Source organism: Pelophylax lessonae (genome assembly GCF_965119305.1).
Source record: "Pelophylax lessonae genome assembly, chromosome: 2".
NCBI classification, from domain to species: Eukaryota; Metazoa; Chordata; class Amphibia; order Anura; family Ranidae; genus Pelophylax; species Pelophylax lessonae.
Genome location: NC_138769.1, coordinates 475998456 through 476009383, shown reverse-complemented (window position 1 = coordinate 476009383; position 10928 = coordinate 475998456).

Here is a 10928-nt window from a genome sequence, read left to right as displayed (position 1 = left end):
ACATCCCCCAAGAGCCAGGGCCACTATCCACCTCCCAGATGCTCTTGCCAACCCAAGATGGCTGCCCTCCAACTCGGGATCAGCAAATATTCCCCCTTTTACCGCACAGCCAGGTGTGCAGGCCAATACAGAAAATTTTTCTTTTATTGATTTTCTCCATTTATTTTTGCCCAATGATTTTCTGCAATACGTCGTGGACCAAACAAATCTGTATGCCCAGCAGTTTATTGCTAACAACCCCCAATCTTCCTATTCCCGTCCGTTTGAGTGGAGAGATTTAACTTTGGAGGAATTTAAAATGTTTTTGGGCCTCACCATAAACATGGGGGTTACAAAAAAAAATGAAGGACATGCCTATTGGTCCACCCACCCCATACACATTATGCCCATATATTCTGCCCTAATGTCCAGGTCCAGGTATGAAATCATCATGCGCTTCCTTCATTTTAGTGACAACAGCCAGTGCCCCCCCCAAAATCATCCAAATTTTGACAAGCTGTATAAAATTCGCCCCCTCATAAATTTTCTTTCCCAAAGTTTTGCAGAACTTTACGTCCCAGATCAAAACATTTGTGTAGATGAGTCCCTGCTACACTTCACAGGCCGGCTTGGAATAAAGCAGTATATTCCAAGCAAAAGATCCAAATATGGGGTCAAACTATACAAATTGTGCGACAGAGCTACGGGATATCTGTATGCGTTCCGCATATATGAAGGAAGAGATTCCCAGCTCAATCCCCCTGACTGCCCGGCCTACATGGGCACAAATGGAAAAGTTGTATGGGACCTGGCATACCCACTGCTGAGGAAAGGCTACCACCTTTACCTAGATAATTTTTATACCAGCCTGCCCCTCTTCAGACATCTCTACCTTGAAGGAACCCTGGCCTGCGGAACCACCAGGAAGAACAGGAAGGGCTTCCCACAGTCCTTAGTAAATAAAAGACTGAGGAAGGGGGAAATAGCAGCCCTGAGAAACAACGAGGTGCTGGCCTTGAGATGGAAGGATAGCCGAAATGTTTACATGATGTCCACCATCCATGACGACACCACAGTGGAGGTTCGGAGAAGAAGAGGTCCCATCCAAAAACCATCATGTGTGCAGGATTACAATCTTTACATGGGGGGGGTGGATTTTAACGACCAGATGATTCAGCCCTACTTGGCCACAAGGAAGTCCCGATTCTGGTATAAGAAGGTTGCAATTTATTTATTTCAATTGGCCTTTTATAACTCTTATGTTATCTACTCCAAATCCACTGAAAGCCCCATCCCCTTCCTAAAATACATTGAAGAAATTATCACGACCCTCGTCTACCCACAAGGACTCCCCCAAGAAAACCTTCGCTCTGAGGCTGTTAGCCGACTTAGTGAGCGCCACTTCCCAGACTACCTTCCACCATCTGAAGGAGGCCGAAGACGCCAAAAAAGATGCCGTGTGTGCAGCAGAAGGGGGTTTCGTAAAGACACCAGCTTCTATTGTCGGTACTGTCCCTCCCAACCTGGCCTGTGCGTTGGAGAATGCTTCACACGGTACCATACATTCATAAATTACTAGCCCATTTCCCCGATTTCATCTGTGCTGACCAATTTTTCTCATGCCACTGCCTTCCACATAAACTGACCCTGGCCTGTTTTTCCACTATGCCTCTGCCTACTGTTTGGACTGCTTTCACGTGAACTGACCCTGGCTTGTTTTACCGATTACGCTTCTTCTTACTATTTGGATTGCTTCCCTGTGAACTGACCCTGGACTGTTTTTCAACTACTCTTCTGCCTGCCGATTGGATTGCTTGCACGTGAACTGACCCTGGCTTGTTTTACCGACTATTCTTCTGCCTACCGCTTGAACTGATCTGTCGCCCCCCTGCTACTGTAGTACACAGGGGTCTCACATATGTGAGGGGCTCCAGAGTTGTTTTTCCGGATAGAGAAAACCAATTTTTTTGGTTCTCTCTGGGTTCCGTAAATTCCGGATTAGGGTCTGGAGTCCGGAGGCTTCAAAGAGATTTGGGTGGGAGAAGCCTCTACCCCTGTCCCCAGGTCTCACCTGACCAAGGCCCTCAGCTTACTACCATCATGCCTCTGCCTGCTGCATGATATTAGCTGGAGAGTGGTACAATGATTGTCTGCAGTGTACCGGGACCAATATTATGGCTGTGCTGACCATGTCTCTGCCTGGAAAATTCATTTGGACAAATGCTGCGGCTGTGCTGACAATATCCCAGACTATAGACTATATTCCTGCCTGCTGCCTGGAAAATTGCTATTGTCGTCGCTAAGCATGTCCCTTGCCTGCTGCCTGGACTAATGCTCTCCTCTGTGGACAACTGCACTACTACAACCACAGGTAATAATTTTTTTTTACACTTTCCTTTATAGAATGTATTTTGTAATGTATTTATTGCTATGTGTTAAAAATGTGAGGGGCCTTCAAAAATGATAGGTTGTCAGGAAATTAGATGTGCATCTTATGTAAAAGTCTCACACGTGTGGTATTGCCATAATTAGGAGGAGTAGCAGAATGTATTTTGGGGTACAATTTTTGCTATATACATGCAACCACTTACCGACCGCCTAACGACTATATACATCGGCCATTTAAAGCTAAATACTGGGGTTATGGCAGCAGATAGCTGCCATAACCCTGGTATTTTTTTAAACGTCGGGCGATCGGCTTTCAGATAAGGGTGGTCCCAGTGGCAGATTCGCCGCCGAATCCGCCGCAACGGTGCATGGGAAGAGGTGCCCCCCCCCCTACCGCCGCGTCCTAGACGTTTTCTCAGCTTACCGGACCCGCCGGCAGCGGGGAAAACTATCCGGTCCCGGATCCTCAGAGACAGGAAGTAGAGTGAGGGCAAGATGGCCCTCACTCGACTCTATGGTCTTGGAGGACCGGAGCTACGTCAAAAGTCGTTGCCTAGCAACCGGTTTAAAGGGCCGTTTTTTTTTGGGGGGTTTTTTTTTTTTCTTTTTCAACAATTTTTTTTTTTTTTTAGTGTAGTTGTGAGGTGTGAGGTCTTTTTGGCCCCAGATCTCACAATAAAGAGGACCTGTCATGCCTATTTCTATTACAAGGGATGTTTACATTCCTTGTAATTGGAATAAAAATGATCAAAACATTTTTTTTAAAAAAACTTTTTAAAAATAAAAAAATATTAAATAAAATAAATAGGAAAAAAAAAAAAAAATTAAAGCGCCCTGTCCCCGTTAGCTCGCGCGCAGAAGCGAACGCATACGCAAGTCCCGCCCACATATGTAAACGGTGTTCAAACCACACATGTGAGGTATCACCGCGATCGTTAGAGCAAGAGCAATAATTTGAGCCATAGACCTCCTCTGTAACTCTAAGCTAGTAACCTGTAGAATTTTTTAAAATGTTGCCTATGGGGATTTTTAAGTACCAATGTTTGGCGCCATTCTGCGAGCGTTTTCAATTTTGAAGCATGACATGTTGGGTATCTAATTACTCGGCGTAACATTATCTTTCACATTATGGAAAAAAATTGGGCTAAATTTACTGGTTTCTTATTTTTTTATTCAAAAAAGTGAATTTTTTTCAAAAAAATTGCATTTGGAAGACTGCTGCGCAAATATGGTGTGATAAAAAATATTGCATTGATCTCCATTTTATTCTCTAGGGTCTCTGCTAAAAAAAAATATATAATGTTTGGGGGTTCTAAGTAGTTTTCTAGCAAAAAAATGATTTTAGCTTATAAACACCAAGTGTCAAAAATAGGCCCAGTCTTAAAGTGGATAAATGGACAACTTTGTGTAAAGAGCTACTTGGATGTTAGGCCTATGTATGTGGTCAGGCTGTGTAAAAGTATTACACATGTGGTATCGCCATACTCAGGAGGAATAGCAGAATGTATTTTGGGGTGCAATTTTTGCTATGTAGATGCTATGTGTTAGAAATATTGCATAAATTGACAACTTTGTGTAAAAAAAAATGCATTTTCATTTTCTTTCCACAGTTTCCAAAAGCTTGTGGAAAAAAATGACAGGTTCAAAAGACTCAATATGCCTCACAAATTATACGTTGGGGTGTTTGCTTTCCAAAATGGGGTCATTTTATGGGAGTTTCCATTGTCCTGGTGCTCCAGGGCCTTCAAAAGTGCGATAGGTTGTCAGGAAATTATATGTGTAATTTCTGCTTCTAGAATGCCGGACGGGGCTACTTGAATGTTGGGCCTCTGTATGTGGCCAGGCTGTGAAAAAGTCTCACACATGTGGTATCAGCATACTCAGGAGGAGTAGCAGAATGTATTTTGGGGTGCAATTTTTGCTATGTAGATGCTATGTGTTAGAAATATTGCATAAATTGACAACTTTGTGTAAAAAAAAATGCATTTTCATTTTCTTTCCACAGTTTCCAAAAGCTTGTGGAAAAAAATGACATGTTCAAAAGACTCATTATGCCTCACAAATTATACGTTGGGGTGTTTGCTTTCCAAAATGGGGTCATTTTATGGCAGTTTCCATTGTCCTGGTGCTCCAGGGCCTTCAAAAGTGCGATAGGTTGTCAGGAAATTATATGTGTAATTTCTGCTTCTAGAATGCCGGACGGGGCTACTTGAATGTTGGGCCGCTGTATGTGGCCAGGCTGTGAAAAGGTCCCACACATGTGGTATCAGCATACTCAGGAGAAGTAGCAGAATGTATTTTGGGGTGCAATTTTTGCTATGTACATGCTATGTGTTAGAAATATTGCATAAATTGACAACTTTGTGTAAAAAAAAAGCATTTTCATTTTCTTTCCACATTTTCCAAAAACTTGTGGAAAAAAATGACATGTTCAAAAGACTCATTATGCCTCAAAGATTATATATTGGGGTGTTTGCTTTCCAAAATGGAGTCATTTTATGGCAGTTTCCATTGTCCTGGTGCTCCAGGGCCTTCAAAAGTGCGATAGGTTGTCAGGAAATTATATGTGTAATTTCTGCTTCTAGAATGCCGGACGGTCTACTTGAATGTTGGGCCTCTGTATGTGGCCAGGCTGTGAAAAAGTCTCACACATGTGGTATCAGCATACTCAGGAGGAGTAGCAGAATGTATTTTGGGGTGCAGTTTTTGCTATGTACATGCTATGTGTTAGAAATATTGCATAAATTGACAACTTTGTGTAAAAAAAAATGCATTTTCATTTTCTTTCCACAGTTTCCAAAAGCTTGTGGAAAAAAATGACACGTTCAAAAGACTCATTATGCCTCACAAATTATACGTTGGGGTGTTTGCTTTTCAAAATGGGGTCATTTTATGGCAGTTTCCATTGTCCTGGTGCTCCAGGGCCTTCAAAAGTGCGATAGGTTGTCAGGAAATTATATGTGTAATTTCTGCTTCTAGAATGCCAGACGGGGCTACTTGAATGTTGGGCCGCTGTATGTGGCCAGGCTGTGAAAAAGTCTCACACATGTGGTATCAGCATACTCAGGAGAAGTAGCAGAATGTATTTTGGGGTGCAATTTTTGCTATGTACATGCTATGTGTTATAAATATTGCATAAATTGACAACTTTGTGTAAAAAAAAAAGCATTTTCATTTTCTTTCCACATTTTCCAAAAACTTGTGGAAAAAAATGACATGTTCAAAAGACTCATTATGCCTCAAAGATTATACATTGGGGTGTTTGCTTTCCAAAATGGGGTCATTTTATGGGGGTTTCCATTGTTCTGGTGCTCCAGGGCCTTCAAAAGTGCAATAGGTTGTCAGGAAATTATATGTGTAATTTATGCTCCTAGAATGCCGGACGCTGCTACTTGGATGTTAGGCCTCTGTATGTGGCCAGGCTGTGAAAAAGTCTCACACATGTGGTATCGCCATACTCAGGAGGAATAGTAGAATGTGTTTTGGGGTGTAGTTGCAAGTATACATGTGCTGTGTGAGAGAAATAACCTGTTAATACGGCAATTTGTAAAAAAAAAAAAACAAAAAAAAAAAATCTTCATTTTGCAAAGCATTGTGGGAAAAAAATACAACTTCAAAAAACTCACCATGCCCCTTATTAAATACCTTGGAATGTCTACTTTCCAAAAAGGGGTCATTTGGGGGGTATTTGTACTTTCCTGACTTTTTAGTGTCTCAAGAAATGAGATAGGCCTTCAGTACATCAGGTGTGATCAAGTGTGATCAATTTTCAATGATTCGCACCATAGCTTGTGGACTCTATAACTTTCACAAAGACCAAATAATATACACTTACTTGGGTTATTTTTACCAAAGATAAGTAGCAGTATAAATTTTGGCCAAAATTTGTGAAGAAAAATGACTAATTTGCAAAATTTTATGACAGAAACAAAGAAAAATGTGTTTTTTCACGATATTTTCAGTCTTTTTTTATTTATAGCACAAAAAATAAAAAACCCAGCATTGATCAAATACCATCAAAAGAAAGCTCTATTTGTGGGAAAAAAAGGACGCAATTTTTGTATGGGTACAGTGTTGCATGACTGAGTAATTCTCAGTCAAAGTGTGAGAGCGCTGAAAGCTGAAAATCCGTCTGGGCAGGAAGGGGGTGAAAGTGCACTGTAGGCAAGTGGTTAAGCTGTCTTTTTGCTAAATATATGAGCCTGTCTCTTTGCTTGATTGGGATGTCTCTTTGCTGAATATATGAGGCCGTCTCTTTGCTGGATTGGGATGTCTCTTTGCTGGATTGGGATATCTCTTTGCAGGATTGGATTCATTTTCATATATTAAGTTGTAAGAGTGTTAAAATAAAAGTGGGGGCACTGAAGGACTCGGTGGGATTGCCAGCAGACAGATTTGGTGGGATGGCCAGAGGACCGGCCCTGGGGAATGTTGTTTGTTATTCCCGGAGGGGCCCAGGCCTAAAGCTATGTAAGGGGACCCAGAATTTCTGATGGCTACCCTGTTCATATCTATTGGGATGCAGTAGCTATATAGACATAGCTGGTTCCAATTTGACAGGTGTGCAGCTGCAGGTACATGTCTCTGAATGCTCACTGTCCGAGTTCAGGGATATGCACCCACACCTGCATCCTGTGTGGGCAAAGGAACCCCTTCATATGGTTGTACGCATAAGCATGCCTATGTGAATGAGGCCTTACTGCTATGGAAAAAGTTCCTAAATTACTATGTTTTTTTTTTTTCAAATGCTGGAAGTGCAGCAAAGTTGGCTGCAGATAGTTTAAAATCTATTCATTGTGTGAACTCTCATTACCTGTGCAAAAAATTGCATGTGGCTGTCTACCCTGAGAGAAAACACAGACAAGGTTACTTTCATTGCAATGACCCAGTTATATAATTTACTAAACCGGAGAAAAGTGAGGTCACTGATCTGGTTATGGTATCTGGTAGGAGCATCGCAATACTGGCCGAACCCTTACAGATCTTTTGGTAGATCAAACAGTTCATGTTTATGTACTTTATCTGTATATGTATTGTAAGTAAAATATTGTCCCAAGTACCATGATAAATCTCTCACAAATGTTTACAAAACTGTCACAGTTAAGGGTAGCAGGCAGGGGGTTGCAAACTATAACTGTTGCAAAGCCAAGCATCTGATCTGTTCTAGATAGGAGCCTGTTTATGTTGTTAACTTGATTGATAAATCCCTCTTATAGTTCAAAAATGAGAACATGAGCAGGCTGCTGCTTGAATGTAAACAACCCTTTAGACTGTCCTGCTGCTTACAGGTCTTGTCCATGCCACATAATAGATGCTTCACTGACACCCTGCAGAGCTCTTTAAACCTCCTGTTATTAGCATCACTTTCTCTTCCTGTACAATGTGGACAGAGATAAAAGAGCGCCATCATTTCAATAGGTTTTATTTCTTGTCGTTTTCCCCTTTCAGTTTTAGACATTGGGTTTAATTGACAAAGCTGGATGAGTTATTTTATATTTTGTTACCTTATATGAATTGCCCTTTACATACAAAATAGCGCAAAATCAGCAACGTAACATCCAGATGGTAATATCCAATGACCTTTGAGATAAAACCTTTTGTAAACCGAAAATGACAATTCTGATAATGCCGGGTAATGCAAATATTGCATATCTTATATTTGTGCCTGATACCATGACAAGCTTGATACCTTCCATGTCTAGTCGTGGAAGACTGAATTTATTAAGCAGCTTTGTTCTGTTTTCATTTGCAATGTTTTTTGTCCTTGCTGTTACCTGGGAGCCCTGTGTGTGCTGTGGGATTGCATATTTGTGTTGAACTCATGCTGATCCTATTTCTGACAGGTAGTATGGTTTAGGTCATTGTCTAAGGTTTTGTTACACACCATCTTGTATTAGCATAGGACAAGTGTACTGAGATGGAAGCTCAAAGGGCACAGTTCAAGGATCAGTAGAGGGTGACTCTCTGAAGATCTGACACAGCTTGGCACATCCCTCAGCAGCAGAGACAGGAGCTCAGAGATCTGCTTGTTGTAACTGTCAGACCCACTGCAACATTTTCACTAATCTCTGGTGACTCTGGACTCCACTGGTGCAGTAGAAGGATCATTATTTTTGCAATGGGGAAAAAAAAAGAACATTCCTTCTTGCAGATTTTACAAGACGTTGGAAAAAATTGGAGGGCAATAGATATATGTAGGTGTAGCGCACCCCCTCAGGAGCTGCAAATGTACTGGGATTCTCCACCCTGCACAGTGAGGCACACTGAAATTCCACAGGCATTTAGAGTCAGAGAACAGTCTGTGACTTTGTTTTTTGTTTTTTTTTTATTGAGAAGTTAATAACTTGAATAGGGAAGGGGAAATTATGGGATGCCCACTTGACTTTAGAACATACTTCAGGGACAGCTGTTCCTATATACAGTCTATATACACAGATCCTCTTCTTCCTCCAGCACACAGTTGCTTGAAGAACCCAGCTATGTCACCCTGCAGTATTTTTGTAGCAAAGATAGGGTGACACAGCTCACACTTTCCCAGTACTTCCTCTCTATGGTCACTACTTCCAGCACCCCCTCTTTGGGCACTGCCAACCCACCTGGATGCAGCTGCCCCTTTCAATAGCCCTCCAGGCTAACTTCTGCACTCCTCCAGACTGACACTCACCAGCCCACCTAGCTGACTCTCAGGAGATCTCCCGGACATGCTGACCTGCTTCTGCTGTCCACTCCTTACACCTGTGCCTCCAGGAAGGGTTTCCTCTGTGTGTTTTGGCAGATCCTTCCAGCACTCGACCCCAGGCCTGAAGTCACCCCCTCCCCCCCAGACTAGGGGGCACCCTCAAGGGCCACCAACAGCCCCCCCAGCATCCCATGTCCATCTTTCACCTGACTTCCCCTGCTGGCATGACTCACATCTTTTTATGAGGCGGCCTGCTCCTTCCAGCCCGGTTGAAGCCCTCATAAATATCCATGGCAGCCCCTCCTTAAGCCCCATACACTCGCAACGAATTTCCGCCGACCGGTCGTCCGTCTTTTGTCCAGAGTGCGTGTCTGTTGGTTGGAATGTGCTCTAGACTGCACACGAATTTTCCCGCACGACAGAATTCTACTTCAGAAGTGACGTCATGTGTTGGATTGCTTTGTATGTGTTCTTTCATCTCTGAGCATGCCTAGTCTTGCTCATAAGATTTTTCCCCATCGAAATCTGTACTGACTGCACGAAAATCGGACGTGTTTTGACGGAGGACAAAAATTTTATAGCCTGCACACCAGAATTTTTTCTGCCGAAAAGTTGGAGTCGGTTGTCGGAAGCATCATACTAACAATCCGAAAATCGGCAGATCGGTCGTCTGACGAAAATTCCCGCCCGAATTTCAACTCGTGTGTACGAGGCTTTACTCCCACCCTTTCTACCACCTTCCAGACCAGAGGAAAGTGTCAGAGATCTACTAGACGAGTCACCTGATCCCTGACCCAGATTCTCAACCCAAGCCTAGCTCTCAGCCATGCCGATTTGCCTACACTAACAACTAAACCTATTTACACTAGCACTCTAGCTAGAGGTTACTACATAGGCAAAGAGCATTTTCAGCATTTCGCTGATATCTTTAGGTGGTTGACTTCTGGGTTTGATCACCAATCACTGTCATTAGCCAGGCCGAGATGATGTTACTCCTGCACATGTGTAGGAGTTCTGTAAGCTTCGGCATTGTCGAATTTGTGCAGTGAGCTGTCTGCCCATTTTTTTTTTCTAGCCTAAAGTCCCACTTTAACAATCCTTGTGAATTTTATGTTGTATAGAACTTTAATTTAATTTAAAAAAAAAAAGTGGGCTCCCAAGCCTTTAAACCCTGTTTAGATTGAGTCGGAGCTTGCTAGAAATGCATTTACTACTCTGAGTTTAATCACCTCATATCACACTGACCTAAAAGTTAAAGAGTTGCTCTATGCACAAGTGATATTTCAGTTACAGAATTAATGTGGTGAGCTTAGTCCACAGCACTCTTTCGGTGATCTCGCCATTATCCAAAGAGATGTATGAAGATTGAAGCATCTCTTGGGATAATGGTAGAATCCCCCTGGCCAAAGTTTTGGTCTTTGTTTTCACAAACTTTGGAGTCTGTATCCTTTAGTCAGGTTTTTCCCATTCTGCTTTTTACCTTCTCCTTATTATAAAATAATTTAAAAATCCAGCTGTAGTAATGATTAGGATTCATGTCATTCAACAATATGCAGAGACTTAATGCACAATTAACATTGTGATTTGGTAAATTAGCACATTTAGAGCAGTATTAAACCCAAAACCAAAAATGTAATATGTTGCAGCTTACCAATCATTATATGTGGTGGCTGCATTGCATTGCTGCATTTTTTTAGGCTTTTTTTTCCCTCTGTTTTTACCTAGTGATCTGGTTAGCAACTTAGCAACACACCTCCTGTATTAGAGTGCCGCCACTGTGGATGAAAGAGCTCAGGAAACACAGCAGACAGCAGCATCAGATGAAAATGGAAGAAAATGAAAACTATTGCTGCCATCACATGTAGGAATTGGTAAGCTGCAA